General features: G+C 39.3%; 1 long non-coding RNA gene across 1 annotated transcript; it reads left to right on the top strand.

Moving 5' to 3' along the window:
* The first annotated feature begins 306 nt into the window (after nucleotides 1-306).
* On the top strand, nucleotides 307-16,171 carry LOC127667618 (uncharacterized). Its single transcript, XR_007973901.1, has 3 exons — nucleotides 307-356; nucleotides 6,767-6,892; nucleotides 16,052-16,171. It is a non-coding gene; the product is annotated as an uncharacterized LOC127667618 (long non-coding RNA).
* Nucleotides 16,172-19,055: the final 2,884 nt, after the last annotated feature.

The raw sequence follows: 19,055 nt of genomic DNA, 5'->3' as shown, positions 1-19,055 counted from the left end.
ATGAGTTTTCAATATATGGCCACTGCTTTAAACTCTGCTGTCAAAGCAATATGGTAGACCCAAGCCCAGAAAATGGTCCTGGTTCTGTTACCAACTTATTTTGTGTTTAGCCTCAGTTTCCTCGGTTGTAAAGCAATCATATTAAATTAGTCACCCCAACCTCCCCGCAGGATGCCTCAAATTACAAAGGCTAAGAAACCCAGGCTCTGCATTGCTCTTCCCCCATGTTCAGAATTCACATCTTCATTTTTCAGAGAAAATATTTCCATTGATTGAAAGAAAATGCAATGGAAAACATCTGGAGCTGTGCATGGTGGTGCACACCTTTAAACCCAGCACTCAGGAGGCAAAGGAAGGTGGACCTCAGTGAGTTCAAGGCCAGCCTTGTTTAAATACCATTTTCCTTTGTGTGTGGGAACGAACTCTCCATATGTAGTACTTGAATGGCTCAAGTAGCCAGGCAAACAACAAAATGAGGAAAACAGGTGATGGTTGAAGAGACTGGTGGGGGAGGGGTGCCTGCTAAAAAGACAGTAGCTTCTGTTCCACCCCAGTTTACAGTTGTTGAAAAGGAATATTTATGCTATACCTTTAGTTTCCCAACACTTACCTTTTGTTTCTGTCTAACTCACCCTTTATATGTGAACTTTATATGCTGGCCATTAATTAAAACACAGGCCAAACAAAAATGCCCAAAGCCATCTAGTTTGAAATCTATACACACACACACACATACTGTGCATATGTGTGTGTGTGTGTGTGTGTGTGTGTGTGTGTGTGTGTGTGAGAGGAGAGAGAGAGAGAGAGAGAGAGAGAGAGAGAGAGAGATTCATATTTGTTGAGTATCTATGTCTAGAAACTAGGTAAACCTTTTGTACTAACCAATGTATTTGGTTTTCACAATGATTCTATGAATTACTTCTACTATTATCATTTGGAGGTAGAAAATTTGGGTTAAGTGATTTGACCAGTAAGTAAAAGCTTCTACAGATAGTCAATCCTATGTTTAAAAAAAGTCTCCTTGCTGGACTTTTAACCACATACACAGTTGACTGCTGGGCATGCAATGTGAATAAATAGCACATGGGCTGCTGTATGGCAGAAGCTGCTGAGTCATATGGACATAGCTGTATGATACCAGTTCAGTGCATACATGTGCTTGATAGGATAAAATACTGAGTACTGTGTACTTTTATACTTTATGATTTTTTTAATAAAGCTGTTAGATCATTGTCATTTTTTAAAAAGAAATTTTAGTCTTTCTCTTTGCTGCAAGCAAACCCGACTCACTAAGCTTTGGATCTAGTACCATCTGTGTCCAAGGGCAAATACCCCTTCTCCTTGCCATATATAAACCCCACTCATGGAAAGGCTCCAAGTCTTGAGTGATGATCACTTCCTCTGGGCTAGAGTATGAAGAAGAAAGTAAATCTAGCAGGAGTGGTAAATCCCCACAGACATCGATAAGTACTTGAGGTCAGAGACTGCATCTTTTATAGTTTGTCTACATACCAAAGTCATTAATATGAAGAGTCATCTTAGCAGTAGTGGTTGTAGTAGCGAAAATAATACAAAGAAGTTAGTCTCAGTCTGTGCTTTGCTATCCACTTTCATGATGCCTAGGACTCAGGGATGTGTCTTTTGAGAAAGTAATGTGAAATCATCTCTCTCATGCTCCTCCTTTATTTCTGCTTTTTTCACCTAAACCTCATAAAATGTGTTTCAACGTTCAAAACTCTTGCCTATAGGAATAAAACTATAAGATATTAGGAAGAAAAATAAAAATACTGTGGGGGAAATAACCCTGTATGTTTATATGTTTAGGTTGTTTCCCAGGGGCTTTTTAGGATACTTCAACACTATAACTTTTGCTTTTCCTTCTCTGAAAAAATATTTTCACTGTATATATTCATTGTGCATATACGCACATTTTATACATGTATCTGCTATTCATTGAGCCTGTCCTCCACTGCACTCCCCCCTCACTTTCCCCTTTCTAGCTTATCCACTTGATGTGGGGTGGGGAGAAGGAAAAGAGCCAATGACCCTGACAGTATTCTTCTTGACAGTCCATACCCATCACGTGAGTGGAAAGTACTAAAAACCCCATTTTCAGAACTGTATCTCGAGTCTCTGGCTCCTGAAGAAAACCAGTGTGGTTCTAATGTGGGACAGGAAGAGTGATTTGCATTGGCACCAGCCCTGCGGGTGCTTTGGGACTGGAGCACACACATCTGTGGGTTACAGATGCTTGCTCTTCACTATTAATGTGGCCAGCATGTGAAACCATGGCACCGCAATACTACACAGAGGTCCACGCCTGTGTTTGAGAAATAACTCCCAGCTGAAGAAATTTTTTCTTTGAAGGGCTGGAATACATTACAGATCAGAAGGTCCTCTTTCAGAAATGGTAGAATTAACCATTGATTAATTCTAGTCTGGTGATGTTGGACTGGGCATTGGGGACTGCATCACATGTATCTAAGGGCTTGGCAGCTTTAACCAAAAATACAAGGGGAGAAAAAAAGAAACGAAAATATAAATTAAAGTTCCTTTAAATCTTTGGTTAATAACTTCTGCATTCCTTACTGCATGTATATCACAGACCTTGTTGTATACACTCTCAAGGCATTGCATAGTTTCTTTGAGATCACAACTGCAAAGCATTAGTAGGCGCTGTCATCTGATTTGAGGTATGATAGACATGTTTCTACCAATTATTATTTCCCTGAGGATGGGGGAATCAGAGGCCTGTATATACAAACAGAAGAAATGTGTATGGTGTTGGGTATCGCTTAAAGTTCAGTAACAAAAATTATCTTCTAAACAGGAATTTCTTCTCTCTCTCTCTCTCTCTCTCTCTCTCTCTCTCTCTCTCTCTCTCTCTCTCTCTCTCTCTCAACGTATGTGCTCCCTTCTAATGGTATACTTGAGAGAGGGTCTTCCATCTGCCATTGTTAGTGAGAATGCTTTCTCATCCAGGTTACAATTTCCATTGAAATAGTTGCATACAAGTATTCAGAAGTTAGTTTATTGACTCTTATTGCACTTCGGGGTATCTAATAAATAATTTATTAGCCTGATGGATATGTGGCTGCCTAACTATGGAGCATGAAATATGCACTGTTTCTCTAATACACTGCAGGGAGACCTGTTTATAAAGTATTTAGTATTGGTTTTATAATGCACTGTTGACAACAGGAGACCACGAAGCTCAAAGATCAATTTCATTTTGGCCCACAGTATTAATGCTACTTTATAAAGCTATATAGACAGCGGTCCTTACAGAAAGGACTCTGTTAGGAAGGCTGGTTGTAGTGGCTGCCAGCACAGCAGATAAATGTCTTTGTCCATGTCCCTGAGGTATTTGTTCAGTGGCTGTTGATACTGGCCATGTGATGGAACTCATCATTTCCCTGGTCTCTAGAGGGATTCTGGACTAAAAGTGCTGAGTTCTCTTAATGCAATCCTCACTAATTGGGTAGAAAGTTGATGTGACTTAGGATCACATGGGCCTGGAGGTAGGAGTTAGCAGTAAGGGATGGGGGCTTACCTCCTCAGCTTTGTCTCATGTCTGCTAATGAAGCAATATTCTTAGACATCTCCTCTCTCCTTAATTCAAATCATATATGTGATATAGTTCAAAATATTTCCAGTTTTTATTTGCTTTGTGGAATTTCTTTAGCCAGGAGTAAACTTGTAGCCATTTTAAAAAAAAAAATGCTCTGTATATATTTAGAATTAGGTTTATGAATAAATAAAGATCAAATAATTTGGTCCAAAATGTATTCTTGGCATTTTAATTCTTCATCAGTGTGGGAATGTATGTGACCACTATAGTTCCCAAAGTTCTGTTTCTTTTCTGGGCTATATGTTCTGGAGCAAGGCATTACTCTCTGCATTCAGAACCCTTTATTGGTTTTCAGTATTTCAGATTTCAGTGTCAGTATTTCCAACTCCTAACTACACCTTTAAACAAAAAAACATTCTTTAAATTTTAAAAGATAAATAAATCTTAGAGAGAGAGAAAACGAATGCACCTATGTACATACGTATGTATGTATGTATGTATGTATGTATGTATGTATGTATGTATGTATGTATGCACCTGATTATCAAATCCCCTGGAGCTATAGTTACAGCAGGTGTGAGCCATCTCATGTAGGTACTGGGAACTGAACTTGGATACCATGCAAAAAAAAATTGTACATGTTCTTAACTACTAAGCCCAATGCGTTGTCTTAAAGCCAACATTGTCTTGACTGGGAGGAGACTTCCTAAGTAATTTCAGGGGCAGCCCTCTCTGCAGTTGACCTGTCTTCTGGTCACCGCTCATGGATTCGGACCTTCATTGTGTCTTTTTAAGTAGACTGTTCCTTTTCTCTTCTCCAGTTGTTCTCTTTTGTGCTCTTAACTGGAGTCGTAATATCTGTGTTTCTTTTTAAAAATATTAAGTGTATTTATTATTGTTTTAAGTAAAATATAATTACATCATTTCTCTCCATTCCCTTTCCTTCCTCTAACAACTTCCATGGTCCCACCCTTGCTCCTTCTCAAGTTTCTGGCCTCATATTCTTTAATTGTTACAATATGGCAGGGCCTGAACAAGGACAATGAGGGGGGAAAAGTGGAAGAGGGAAATCCCGTGGGACCCCAACCTCAGACAAGAACTACAGGCAACTAAGGGATGCTGAGAGAGGTTGTCTTCCCTATGGAAGATGCCCTCTAATTGGTTATTCAATGCCAAGTGTCTGGTTCTCAAAGCATGTATATGCAAGCAACTGAGTAGACTGAGTAGGTCCTATTTACACACACACAAACACACACACACACACACACACACACACACCAATTCCTGAATTTCTTTGTTTTTGTTGGGTTGAGACAGGGTTTCTCTGGGTAGCCGTGGCTGTCTAAAACTCACTCTGTAGACCAGGCTAGCTTCAAATTCAGAGATCTACTTGCCTCTGACTCCTGAGTGCTGGGGTTAAAGGGGTATCCATCACTGCCTGGCCTTAATGCCTGAATTTCTTACCAGGGAAAAATTTCTATATCATTCCTTTGTGTCTGAGGGATTTTTTTCCTCTCTTCAGAGAACCTTTTCATTTGTGTTCTTACCACATTCTCTCCTCAGACCCTTTATATCATTTTCCTTCTGGCTTAGATCTTCAATATCCTTCTCTCAACTGTCTTGGTGCCCTTCGCTCACTCTAGATTTTTCTTTTTAAACCTCCCATAGTGGAAAACAAGCTGTCTGTTCCTAGGGACACTTCTTTAAACCCTGCTAGATTTTCAAGCCCCAAGGTTATTTTACTGTTCCTGCCCCAAATCACACATTCCTTTGCTCCTCAGACTGAGCTCAACTGTATTCTCCTTTCTCTAGAAGGTGCTGCCAGCCAGATTCCTAGTGTCACACTGGCTCTTGTGATCCACATGTTTAATTGTGTGTATGTGTCTGCATCTTGGGAGGGGGACTTGTGTGCACACATCCATGCAAGTGCCTACAGAGGCTGGAAGAAGACATTGGATCCCCTGGAGTTGGAATTACAAGATTACAGGCAGTTGTGAGCCACCCCACATGAAAACTAACTTGGGCTCTCCACAAGAGCAGTGTGCTCTTAACCAGTGAGCTATCTGTCCCATGTCCTTACACATGTCCTGTCTGTCATTCTTAGGGCTTTAATTTCATTCCCACAGTGTCTTTTGTATTTTGCTTTTTTTTCATCAGCCTTATCTGCTTATTTTACCTGTTTATTATAATAGTTCCCTGATTGATCTCTTAGCTTCCTTTTAGTTATGTTTTAATGTGTTGTCACAGATGTACTTTCTTTAAAAATATTAATATTTACCCTGTGTTGAGGTTGTCTTTTTGTAGAGTTGGCTGATCACTTGGTGGATAACAGAATAGCAACTGAGTGGACTGTGGGACTCTTACCCATAGTTCCATTACCCACACATATTCCCATTTATTACTGCTTTATCCATCATCCTCCCTGCGCCCTAGTGAAACTAGATCACTTCTCTAGAGGAATATTGGTGGTCTCTCAGGGCCTAGAACAAAGGCAGCCTTTGCTTAGATGCTTCTTTCACATATCAGTGGGAAGGCATCCTTCCCTAAATCATAAGGATCTACTGTGCTTGCCTTAACACTATCTCTATTTGTGTAAGGTCGTTTCCGCGCATGGCTTTTATTCTGTAGTAGATTATAAACCTGTGAGCAGGGATCATGTCTTATTTTGGTGTTCCCCACAGCTTCTTGTACTTGGTATGTGAAGCTTGATAAATAGTTCTTCAACAGTGAGTAAAAAGGTTTATAATGATTTTCTTGATGATTAGTAGAAGAAAATGGAGTAAGTTGGGGTATTGACTGGAGTGTGGCTCAGTGGTAGAACTTGTGTTTGGCAGCCCTGGTGTCAGATACCCACATGACTGTCCAGTTCCTCCTTAAAGAAAGAATCTTAAGTGCAATGCTGCTTTGGCTTCTTAGCACACAGGCTTGCACTCAAGAAGCCCTGAGTGGCTCCCCTGTCCTGTCACCCCTCAGTGAGCTATTCTGTTATTCCTCATTGTTGTTTTCTTATGCTTCATATATTTAACTGTTGGTTGTTATACACCTTAGTAATTAACTCTTTTTACAAGTGTTTGAGTGGTCAGAGGAGTATATTATATCTGTAGTTTTTAAGATAAAGTATCTTGATGCAACCAGGATTTCTGTAAAATACTGCCTGCAGACTATATAAAATTTCCTCTTCTAATCTCTCAACAGGCACATTTTGTGCCCTCCCCACCTCCAAATTGCCTCAGTTACAAATCGGAAGGCAGGCTTGGTGACCAGGACTGGCAAGCACATTTTAAAGTCCCATGCTGTGGAGTTGATCCATCTCAACTTGAGGTAGGTTGTTCTTTCTTATTTAAGTCACTTAAATATGCTCACATTCTCTGACTGTCCTATTGAGGTTTGTTCCCACATAATTATTCTTTGTTCCACCCTCTTACTGTCTTTCACACTCATGTGCACACTAGGAAATGAATGTGTTTACTTGCTTCTCAACAGTTTTTAACCTCTGAAGATACTGCATGAAGTAGAATGTTGTGGCAATAATTCCAATGATTTTGATTGTGATAAAGTGTCTTCTTTTATTTCATCCCCTTTTTCCACTTTTCATTTTTTACACATAGTTCTAGGGAAGATTTATTCTAATTGTCACTGTTTTTAAAATGGATGTGTTAGGGTAGTAATCTTTGAGAATTGAAATGTAAAACATATGTAACACACACAGACACACAGACACACACACAGACACACACACACACACACACACACACACACACACATATACACGTGCAGACTAATGAGTTTCCCTAAGATGAGCATAACCAGGACATCAGCTGATGGACAGACAGTGCAGTTGTGTGTGAAAAGCTTCCTGCCTGCTTGCGTCCAGCCGAGGTCCTACACCAAAGGCCCCCACTCTCCCATTTAAAGTTTTTTAATTTGAAAAACAATCCAGAAATCATACAAATTTTCTTTGCATCAATGTTTTTCACTTAAATGTATGTTTGTGTGGGCATAATGCATGATTTTGTGTGTAAGCATGTTTTTGTGTCTAAGTAGTTTGTAAGGGCTTGTGTATGTTTGTGTATGTATAAATGTATGTATATGTGTGTATGTTCTTGTATATGTGTTTGTTAGTATGTGTGCATGTGTTTGTGCATGTATGTGTGTGTTTGTGTGTATTTATGTATGTATGTGTGTTTGTGAGTACTTGTATATGTGTTTGTATGTATGTATGTATGTGTGTGTTTGTGTGTGTTTGTTTGTATTGAGCCTTGTAACAGGGTTTTCTTGTGCAGAAGTGAATTTCAATCTTCCTTCTTGACAGTAATTTAAACTATTACTGTGACATTTTTACTAGAGCTGCCAGCATCTCAGGCCACAGTTTTTAGAAGGAAGTAAATAAAAGCATTAATATTATCTTTACAATCCCACAACTTTCGTGGTCATATGAAAGTAATTCCCCAGTGCACTTCCGTGCCCCAGCCTGTTGGATTTTTGTCTTTTGCTTTTGCTTTTTATTTTTATCCTCATAGTCATTTAAGGAAAGATACCACTGATTCTTTCAGAAGATTTTTCTCACAGGACATCAACTGAAGCTTGTGATAGTAAGACAGCTTTTGTCACTGCTTGTACACACAAAAAAATTAAAGTCACTTTTTTACTTTTTAGATCAAAACAAAATAGGAAAATGTTTGATCTTTTGTAGGCATAAGATTTGTACTGACTGAAGATGCTTTTTTTGAAATGTGAATCTTGATTCCAAGGGATTCTCATTTCCTTAGCATTTTGTAAGCTACCTGTTCTACTGTACCTAACCACATCTGTCCATTTTCCGATGTTTAGCATCCATGGATTATAGCCTTTGAGTGTTTCCTGGAAGTGCATTCCGGCGCTCAGCCCTGACTAGGGTGTCAGACATAGCATCTCAGGCAAGTTAGACAAGTGTCAATTGGAGCATTTTCTCCTTTTCGGTAAAGCGTTTAGGTAATATTTTCCTAAGGGGAATGTTAATGTCACTCTCTGAAGTAGCTCGAACCCTGTTTAAGGGGCTTGTGTTCCTTTTCTGGTCACATAAAGATATTTTTACTGCATAAGGTTTTCTCTGTCAGTATTGGTCACCATTTTCTTCTCTCAGTGCATAGCAGCTATTATATATGTCTCGTGCACTGATGTGATTGGTGTTCCTGTGAGTTCACATCTGAGTATTTAGTATGTCTATAATGGATTGGCAGAAAACTGACTATAAATGAAGGCATGGGTCCTCTTACTTAAAAATTGAACAATGGTCGTATTCCTCAGCTGTTTTAGCTGAAGCTACTATATTTTGAAATGTCCAACTAGGTTGTCAAAGCCATCTGGCATTTCTATACAGTTATATATGAATATTATAAATATGAAGGAACAAGTGAATTCTAACACAGACTCGTTGAGGAGAAGGATTGAGATGCCAATCAAAGATGATAACATGAATTTAGATTTTTCTTCTCCTTTTCATAAAGACCCTTTAAGCTAATTTTAAATTAGCTAATTCATGGACTCTAAACCTAAATTCTTACCATAAAGATTTTAATAGAAAGAGTAATAGACTGTGTAGTTTAGATCATTTACATATGACACTTGGTTACATTTAGTTGTTGGTGTGCATGAATCACATATCTTTTTGAGGAACGGATCTCACTCCTATTTGCTTTGAAACTCACTATAGAGATCAAAGTGGCCTGGGATTCACAGAGATCTGCCTGCCTCTGCCTCCCAAGGGCTGGGATTAAAATCTGAACCACCATGTACCCCCATGTACCCCCTGCCCATGCATCATCCTTTTAACCTGAATTAAAGACTGCTACATACATGTCAGTCTGCTACATACAGCTCAGTCACTGAATAAACTGAAACAAGAAAAACAATTGCTAAATAAAAATTTTCCTGGTTCCTTAAAATTTAAACATGAGGACCCATGATTACCAGATGTTACCGTTTGGGAACATTGGCAATCGAGGCACAGTTGTCCATCTCTTACAGAGATCGAAATGGAAAGAAAGAAATTGGAAATCAGTTGGCAAGCAAAGATTTAGGTGTAAATATTAGGTGAATCTTAATTGTAACGATGAGTATCTTTACATTAAGGAAGATAATTCATAGAGGCAGGCAGATCTCTGTGAGTTCGAGTTGAGGCCAGGCTGAGCTACATAGTAAGTTCCAGGACAGTCAGAGCTATGTGGAAAAAAACCTGTCTCAAAAACAAAACGATACAAAGCACAAACAAAAAAACCTGTAACAACCAAACAAAACCGAAAAGATAATTCAGATCTTGATCTTTTATTTATCATTTTTTATTTTTATGATCTTTTTTGGTTATTTTACTTATTTACATTTCAAATGAACAACATTATCAACCAAGCAGCTCTTGATCTTAAGAAGTACTTTTAAATGTCATTTCTTCTTTTCTCCACAGACTGCACATAGATGTGCTTGTGTACTCATTATGTTTGGGTTTATATGTGTTAAGGGAAACGAATATTTTACTGTCCTCTCATCAAATTGTATAAACATAGATAACTATACAATTATAAAGCAAACAAAAAAGTGGAAATTAAAATTTAAATTTGAAATTATTATTTAAAATTTAAAATTGAAATTATTATTAGCTTTACTTTTTCCTATTCTTTATATTGAACCAGATTTGTTCCTCCTTAACTTTGTGTCTGAAAAGAAATGGCACAATAAAGTAGGGGTGTCAGGCTTCACAAGGGGAAAGGGTGACAGGCTTCACTCGGGGAAAGGGTGGCTGTCAACCTTCTTCCTTAGGAGTATGGAAGTGAGGGAAATATCTGTTCAGAGGAGTTTTTATTCATTAGTTCTTTCTCCTTTTTTTTTCCACTTAACACATCTGTTAGCATTCCACACAGACCAACAGATGTTGCAAAGCAAGTCCTACACTTCGTTCTCAAGAAAAATGACATTTCCTCAGTTGCCTGCCCCACCTCTGTGACTGAGACCAGCCTGCTGCTCCTGCATAATTTGCATATATTAAGTTATGTGCCTTAATGCATTAGGAACCTGAGCTTCAGCATTCCTTTATATGTTAAGGTCGCATGTCATTAGTGACTAGTTTACAGGCTGCCGTAGAGTTCTGAGAAGGAAAGGGATTTGAGGATGGCAACCTGATTCTGTACACTGAGAGTGGATAGCCAGTTAGCAATATTTTTTCTATAAAATAGATGAGTTACAGAAAGCTCGAGCTGTCCCACCACGAGGAAGTGCTGATTGTCATGTGACGTGGAGCGTCATTTTTATTATTTTGGCAAGAACAGGGAGAGTTTTGCCTTGACAAGCCATTAGATTAATCCCAGCGTGTGTCACATGAAAGACCACTGATCTTTAACCCAGCTCTGTACTTAACAAAGCTTTGGAAGTAAATTGTGACTGAAGGAAGAGCAAAGGCCAGTACACTGTCATTACAGATTACAGAGTCTGCTAACAGCGGGAGAACTGAGCCCAGGGAGTCACAGGTGCGGTTCTGTAAGCCGTCAGTAGTCCTGCGGATGCTTCTTAAACTGTGTGCAAAAGCCCTACATTTATTTTATATTTGATCAGGATTTACGTTGTAGCCCTAGCTAGGGAAGAAAAAAAATGAAAGAGAGAGAGAGAGAGAGAGAGAGAGAGGAAAGAAAGAAAGAAAGAAAGAAAGAAAGAAAGAAAGAAAGAAAGAAAGAAAGAAAGAAAGAAAGGAAGGAAGGAAGGAAGGAAGGAAGGAAGGAAGGAAGGAAGGAAGGAAGGAAGGAAGGAAGGAAGGAAGGAAGGAAGAAAGAAAGAAAGCCTTCAAGTGCTTTCTTAGTGCAGGGCCTGAGTTTCTTCGCACAGAACCACGACCTTTATATAGCTTCTATGTTCCCAGTCACAGAATGACCTTAAGAAAGCCCTGTGTTTTGAAGAAATTAAATCTAGTGAAGAAAAGTAAAGTTGGGTATGGTGGAGCACACCCTTAATCCTAGCACTGGAGAGGCAGAGGCAGGCAGATCTCTCGAAATCAACCTGGTCAATAAAGTGAGTTCCAGGCCAGCCAGGGCTACATGATGATACCCTGTCTTTAAAAAAAAATAATTGTAATATATATAAAGAAATGATGGGTTATATTCCCATAAACAAACAAACAAACAAACAAAAAGCAACACAATAAATAAACTAGTTTATTCCAAAAGTATATGCAAAAGAGCATTCTTTGGCCTGTCAGTAGTCAGTAACTGTGACTAACTTTTGCATCACTGTGTAATTTTTGAGAAAATAAAAGACCCAAATTCACCTCACTACAAAATATTAAAAAGATAGTAACATTCTAAGCAATCACTTGTGGGAATTAATGCTTACAGAGCGAACAGGAAAGAACACACTGCCTTCCTCTGCTGGTGGGATTGCACTGCACCTCCCTGTAGTCTTGTTATCCTACACTAACTGAAATGCAAATTCTTTGTAACTAATTGGATCTCATTGAGGGTACATGCACAGTGTGTAGTTATGTGCAAAAAGGATTTAAAAGTATGCATTTCCTGTAATTACAACTTTTAATTACTATCCAAAGTGTGCAGATAGTGCAGGGTTAGTATATATGCTTAACTTTAAAAAATATTATTAGAAACATGACTGGTGAAATGTTTGACAAATACCAGATAAAAACAAATGTGTAATTGTAGCATCTGTAAATTGAATTTAAACTATTTTTTAAAATTAACATTTAGGATTTAGAATTTGAAGCCAGTTGAGTATACTGATGGCATGTTAATAGTACAGTTTTTTAAAAATAAATAAATAAATAAAAACATTGTAAGTGTTAAAACATCATTAGTTATTTCCAGAGCTGCTTTCCCTAACCTTGTCCAGTCTCCTGGTCTTATGTTACTGTTGTAAAAGTATTTCAGAGTTGTATGTATGTGTGTGTGTGTGTGTGTGTGTGTGTGTGTGTGTGTGTTACTGCTGTGTGTTATGAAGAAGAGTTAGTTACTCCTAGTTCTACAGTTTCTTCAGGACCTTGAGAGCTCCTTGGTGGACCTCTCAGTGTACACAGCCTAACTCTCAGTCTCAGGGACTGTGAGGAGCGTCACGTGACCTTTCAGATTTTTGATCCCCTAATCTGAAGTACATGACTTTGAATCAGGAAGAAAGCAATAGTTGTGAAAATGATGTTTATCCCCATGGCCTAGTTGTAAATAACTCGGATACAAAGGATTTCAGAGGGTTATTCTGTAATCTACAGAATGTTGAGCCAATGGAAAGCCTCAGAAGACGTCTTGGTGCCTTGGTTTTGCTGTTAGACATGGACCTGAGTCTCTAAAAACAATTCAAGTCTCTTACTGGCTAGAAAAGCATCAAGGTTCTACATTTCCCTATGGAAATGGAGGGCAAGTTCACATAACATATTTTGGGAATTTCTATAGGAGTCAGAATTTTATTTTCTAAAATTTATTTAAAAATGGTTTTAAACATAATAAACAAAACATAAACATTCAAGGTTTGTACTTTAGCATGTTTATATATAGCTAACTCTTTGGACTGGTGTCTGTTGTTATAATGAAGCTTTTACTTTTTTTTTAACTGATTTTAGGAATTAACTAAAATTTTGTTTGACAAAATCCATCTAGGAGGTACAGTACTGTGTAATTGCTGTGATTTTTCTTGTGAATCTTACGAGGCTATCCTGATGTTTTTAAGGTGTGGCTACAGCAGGAATATTTAGGTAATAGTTTTGCTGCAGACTTGTTCGGTTAGACCTTGCAGTCTGAGAGAGACCGGTTTGCATACTCTGGGTAGCATTTTGTCAGAGGACTGTTGCTGGACATAGCAGATTTGGATGTATTAGCTAGTCAACCTAATAACCCTGTACAGACTGTATTGATTTTCTAGGAGAGAGTTTATGAACTAAATAAACTTGGGGTTGGTGTCTTAATAAACTGCTTCTCTCAGTCTGTCACATTTAGTTATGGAGCTGTGCAGTTTAGGGGGGAAAGGGCTAATTCCGTTACAGATTGTTCACAGCAGGGTCTCCAAATTAGCCCTTTGTTTTGTAATGCCACCTTGCTTGGGGTCGCTTTGAGCACATTTCTCAGTTTTGCCCTAATGAGTTGCAACACTGATAATGTGGCTGATGATCTTTCATTGATTTCACTATCACTTGCTTGTCTGGTAATTGATCCGTTGCTGAGCCTCTAGTTAATTATATCGGCTTTGACATGGCCCAATTCATGGGGAATTTCAAGTCTTGCAGAATAACAGTTTTAATAAAAGAGTCTATTACTGCAGGTGCTTGCTGCTGCATGCCAGTTGATTTTTGTGTTGTGGTGTGGTATGGTGTGTGTGTGTGTGTGTGTGTGTGTGTGTGTGTGTGTGTTCGTTCGTTCGTTCGTGCCTGCATGTGTGGGGGTTAGGGGAAATGCCTGGGAAAGAAGAGGATCTCAGAACTGAGAAAAATGGGTGGGGCTGGAAAAATAGGAAGAGGGAGTGAGGGAGAGTGGGGAAGGAGGGGGAGAGAAGGAGAGGAAGCAGAAGAGGCCAGAGAGACCATGCAGGCAGAGGATTCAACAGAGCTTGAGGGGAGCGAGGAGGAAGCTTGCTGTTGACAGTGTCCTTAAGCCTCCCACAAATAACAGCCATTAGTGGGAAGGTCAGGAGCTGAGCAGGCAGCTTGACTGAGGCACTGAGTGCCACTTCAGAAATCAAGAGGCTAGCAAATTTTAGAGGGAGTTAAGTGGGTAATAGCAGTAAAGGTACAGTCACTGTTGGCAATTGACTCGTAGGGGCTTTTCCCGCCCTCCCCCTCGAAAGAATATTTTTATTGACCACAGGTGGACTTAATATATTTTAAGGCAACAATTCTTTGGGTTCTTGTTCGTCTCCTTTCAGATATTGAATTTGCTTCTTTTGAGACTTTTTTGTGCTTAATGGTGGTGAACTGGAGGGAAGTTTAACAGAAAAGCTTTCAGGAGATGTCAGTTCTAGAAGGGAAGGCACATTTGTGTCAACATAGCGTACGGTTGCTCATCTTTTCTCATTGTCCACTAATGACACAGGCTGCCATCGAAACGCTTTTCTGTTTCTTTTGTTGTTTCTGAGAGGAAGGTTTATTGTTATTCTTTCGTTAAGAAGGAGCGAACAGAGTGCTACATTTGTCCTCAGTATTTGTAAGTGGCTGAAGATTAATGTCCCTTACATTTTAAGTTTAGGAAGGATGGCTTTTTCCTGCTGACTACTTTTATGAGATGGCATGAATTTAGCTTTCCATTTTGAAGTTACAGTGTTTATGTACAGCGGATTTTGTTCAGTTCTGCTTTTTCCATTAAAAGGGGAGATAAATACTATCTAACAAATGGTTGTTTTGTTTTAAAACTGGTTTAATTAAAAATATGACCTGCTATCAGGGTTATATTTCATCAGGCAAGGAAACATTGTAGAATTTTCCATAGAGGTCCTAAGTGAAAAATGGCATTTTTATATGCATTACTTTTTGCCTGAAATAGAACAGGTTTCTTTTTTTCTTCATCTTTTACCCTGTTTTTTTTTTATATATATAATTTAAAAGGTTGATGTAGATGTCTTACCTGAGAACTTTAACAAAGGATTTTATTCTGCATGTGAGCTTTAAGAAAAGGTATTCATTTTTCTTCTCTTCCTTCAGTGGTTCTTTACTTAACCTTCCATTTGGTAATTAATGGCCTGAGGTGCTGGGTATTAAGTGATATATATTTATTTTTGCATATGTTTAGTGTACATCTTCCATGTTTAACTGGTAGCTTTGCTTGTTCACCCTTTATAATATAAGGTCAAATCTCTGTATATTATTTTCCCTATGAGTTTATGTGTGGTTATAAATAGCCCCAGCATTACGGTGTGACTTGTGGCAGCTAATATTTAAAAAGCCACTGAGCAAACTTTATGTTCTCCTCCAGATGAATACTTCACTTGCTTCCAGTTTAATTAAAAATATTTAAGTGTCATAGTTTTGCAAGTGTTAAAGAAAGGACTGGTGCTGGATATAACATGTTACAGCAGAAAGCATTGTTGGCGAAAATTCCCAGGGAAGAGCCCTAGCTTTCCCTGGCCTTGTAGATGGTGGTCATGGCAGTCCGTGGAGTATGCATCAGTGTGTGTCTATCTGTGTATCTGGAGGGGGGTTAGTACAGTGTCATTTGGTGCCTGACAGTGGAACAGTGCAGTTGACTCCTAGCTCTGCTGTCCAATGACATGCAGTGGCTGAGGGTTTGAAGCTGATGGTTGGGTCTCCAGTGCTGCCTAGGCACCTGACAGGCAGCTGTTAAACTGAGCAGAGGCAAGCTAGGGGAGTCACAATCTATGCATAAATGATAGGGATATCTGTGCAGAAGGTGCAAAGGAAGCTCTGACCGCCCCTTTCCCAAATGAAATGCACAGTTCAGCCAGCTTCTTACCTACACTATACTCCTGCTACTGGCTGCCAAGAAGCTCAAAAAATCCACCTTCACTTTTCAGTCAGAAGAGGCAGAAGTGGATGTGAGAGAAAGAGACACACAGAGAGACAGAGAGCCAAAGAGGGCAAGAGACTTGACTTTAAGAGACTCCTGTACTGACAACTCTATGCAGTTTGGAACCAGAATGACTGCAGCTGAACCAGGGTTCATGGGGACATGGCAAAATGCTGATACTAACCTCTTATTCAGAATGTCCCAACAGGTAAGTTACTTTTCCTTTCATTTTTTTTTAAAGAAACCTCGAGTTGTTATGTGCCCTTTTCTTCCTGCTACTTTTCTTTCTAAATGTTTTTGAAATTAAATATATATATATATATATATATATATATATATATATATATATATATATATATATATATATATATTGTCATTTCTGTGTTACTGGAATGTGCAGTGATACTTCATGGCTTCCCCAAGGGCTCTTTAAGGAAAAGGGGGGAAAAGACATCAAAGTTAGAGAAAGCAAAGGCATTTGTTGCAAAGTTTGACCATGTGCAGCCTGAGCCCTGCCTTAATTTATTTCTTTGTTTCCCGCGAAAAAGAGAAAAAGCCACTCAACAAATGTATCTTTCTGACTGTGAAAGACTTGGTCAAAGTGTCTGCTGTCTCGAAGTAGGTCTTGCAACTGAACAGTCATAAATCGCGGGCCCCTCACAGCAGCGGGTTTGACTTCTGGTGTCTGGAGCAGCTGGACTCAGACCTGAGCGAGGCTGTGCAGGCTTCCCTGAGGGCCGGGTCAAGCCGAAGGGTGGCAGGCTGCACTCAGGCTTGCTCTCGGCCTCCGTTCTGGCTCTCGGTGGCTCGGTGCCTTCTCTCTCCCCCGTGCTCCCCTGGCCCTGGCACAGCCAGCTCTGCTTGCCACCTGCCAGCCGCCCGCCGCCCTGCACGGTGCACTCACACTCGTCGCGGCCCCCGCGTTCTCCCAGAGCCACTTCTTGCTCAGCCGCCGCCGGCACCTCGGCTGCTGCCCTGCCGGGAGAGCTGCCCGGAGAGCGCCAGGGCAGCAGCGGACGGATCATTAATCACCCGCAGCCGTCCGTACCAAGTGCTCGGTGATTTGCGCCCTGCGCGCCTGGCTCCTCTTGCACAATTGCAGGCTCTCCGGCTCCACAAGGGAGCGAGGGTAAGAAGAGGCAAAGGGGAAACAACCCAGAAACTTTCCTCTTGGACTGTGCTCAAGTGAGGGAGGGAAGTTCCCTTGGTGCCTCCCTCCTAGACACTTGCTTTTCAGAAGCCTACCCCAAACCCATACAAAGCAAGAGTTAGTTTATCTTCCATGCAGCACCAAAGTAGTACTAACACATATACTGGGATGTTAAGTAGATGGCAGTTGTTTAAAGATTGGTCTTGCCTCACTCGTTTAAAATAATTGCAACTGCTCTTGTGTATGTAAGAGTTCGCGGAAATTGCATACTTTGGGGTAGATTTTAAAATGTTTGGTAATGAAATAAAACTACTTTCAAGGCTGTAAACTGCCACAAGTTTAGAAATAACAATTGCCAAAGAAAGTGCATAAAGCCCGGCTCTTGAACATTTAATTGGTAAACAGTTTTATCAGCCAGTTTTAGATAGGAGAAATGTGTTTGAATAAGGTGTATTTGGCATCCTGCAGAGGGACCCTGATAACTGCTGATCCAGTAAGCTGGGATTTAAATGCAATCAACATAAGCCCAGTAAGCAACTCTTTATGTGCAATCCTTTTTTTTTTCCCCCCACACTGAAAAGTTCCTTTCTTGTCTGACAGAGATGCTGCTTGTCTCTGCGGAACACTTTTCGAGATGTTTTTCTGAAGCACTTTTCTGTCTGGGTGGCTCTCTTGTGGTTGGAACAGAGTGTGTTTTCACTAACCTTAGAATCTAATAACTTGTGCCCCACTTTAAAATTTAGATATCACCAATCCGGGTTTTCCTTGAGTTGTGTGTATGTACATGCATGCTGTGAAAGGTTAGATTGCTTTAGGTTTTTCTATTTAGTGAAAAAAGAGTTAATAAAACAAATAGAGATAATGATCAATTGATAAATGGCTATTGAACCACATAGATGTGTTAGATTGCTACTTTGGCACGAGCCCATTTCCAAATAGATTTGCATCTAAGGAGACTTTAAGTGATGCAAAACATTTAGGACTAAAAGAAATTAAAGCAAATTACATAAAAATAGGTCAGAATTAGGAAAATAATTTAAATTCCTCATAGAGAAACTTGTATGATCAGCTCACCGTGGTGTTTTCTGTGTGTTTGCTTGTGTACCTGTATGAATGTATGTGGACTGTGAGCCTTGGTGCCTGTGAGAATAGACACAGGGAAGGCCTTTATGCTTAATGAACAGATTATGACACAGAACACTATGACAAAGGATGAAAATCACAAACTTAAAAAGTATTGTAAATCAACTATTTAGCTGTAGTTTGTTATTATTTTTTTGTGTTGCTGTTGTTGTTTTGGTGTTGTTAGTGATGCTTAGCTTCCCATTTACTTTCATAGTTACTAAATGTTTACATTTTGTGCATTTTGGAAGTCATCTAAAAAGAGTATATGTTTACATGTGTAGATGTGCTTTTCTTTCTCTTTCAAGATGCCATTTCAGAGTGTGTAGTCTTAAATTCAAAATCTGCCTAAATATAAGCCTGTGCTGTGCATGCCTAATGTTTTTGTTTTCCTTATGGGTAGTGGGTCAGCAGTGCTGGTTCAGTGTGAGTGGGACAGTGTGTGCATGGGGGATGGGGTGGGGGGAGGGAATGATTCCTGAAATGCTCTCTTAAAATTCAACAGTTTTGAAGAATAATAGTTTCAATATCCACATTAAGCCACCTTTTGCTAAAGATAAAAAGGTTTTTTTTCTAATTTAATCAAATATGTACAATTCTATATATATAATTGTTTAGGATAAAAGAGGCTTTTCTGCTTGATTATTTTAATCTCTGAGTAAAAATTTAGCTCATAGAGTGAGTGAAATCTTTTAAGTACAGTTTTTCACAGTTTTCTATAGTAGAATAAAAATTAATA

Source organism: Apodemus sylvaticus, chromosome 17 (assembly GCF_947179515.1).
Source record: "Apodemus sylvaticus chromosome 17, mApoSyl1.1, whole genome shotgun sequence".
Lineage (NCBI taxonomy): Eukaryota > Metazoa > Chordata > Mammalia > Rodentia > Muridae > Apodemus > Apodemus sylvaticus.
The sequence above is the reverse complement of the archived record's forward strand: the minus strand, read 5'-3'. Positions and strand labels throughout refer to the sequence as shown.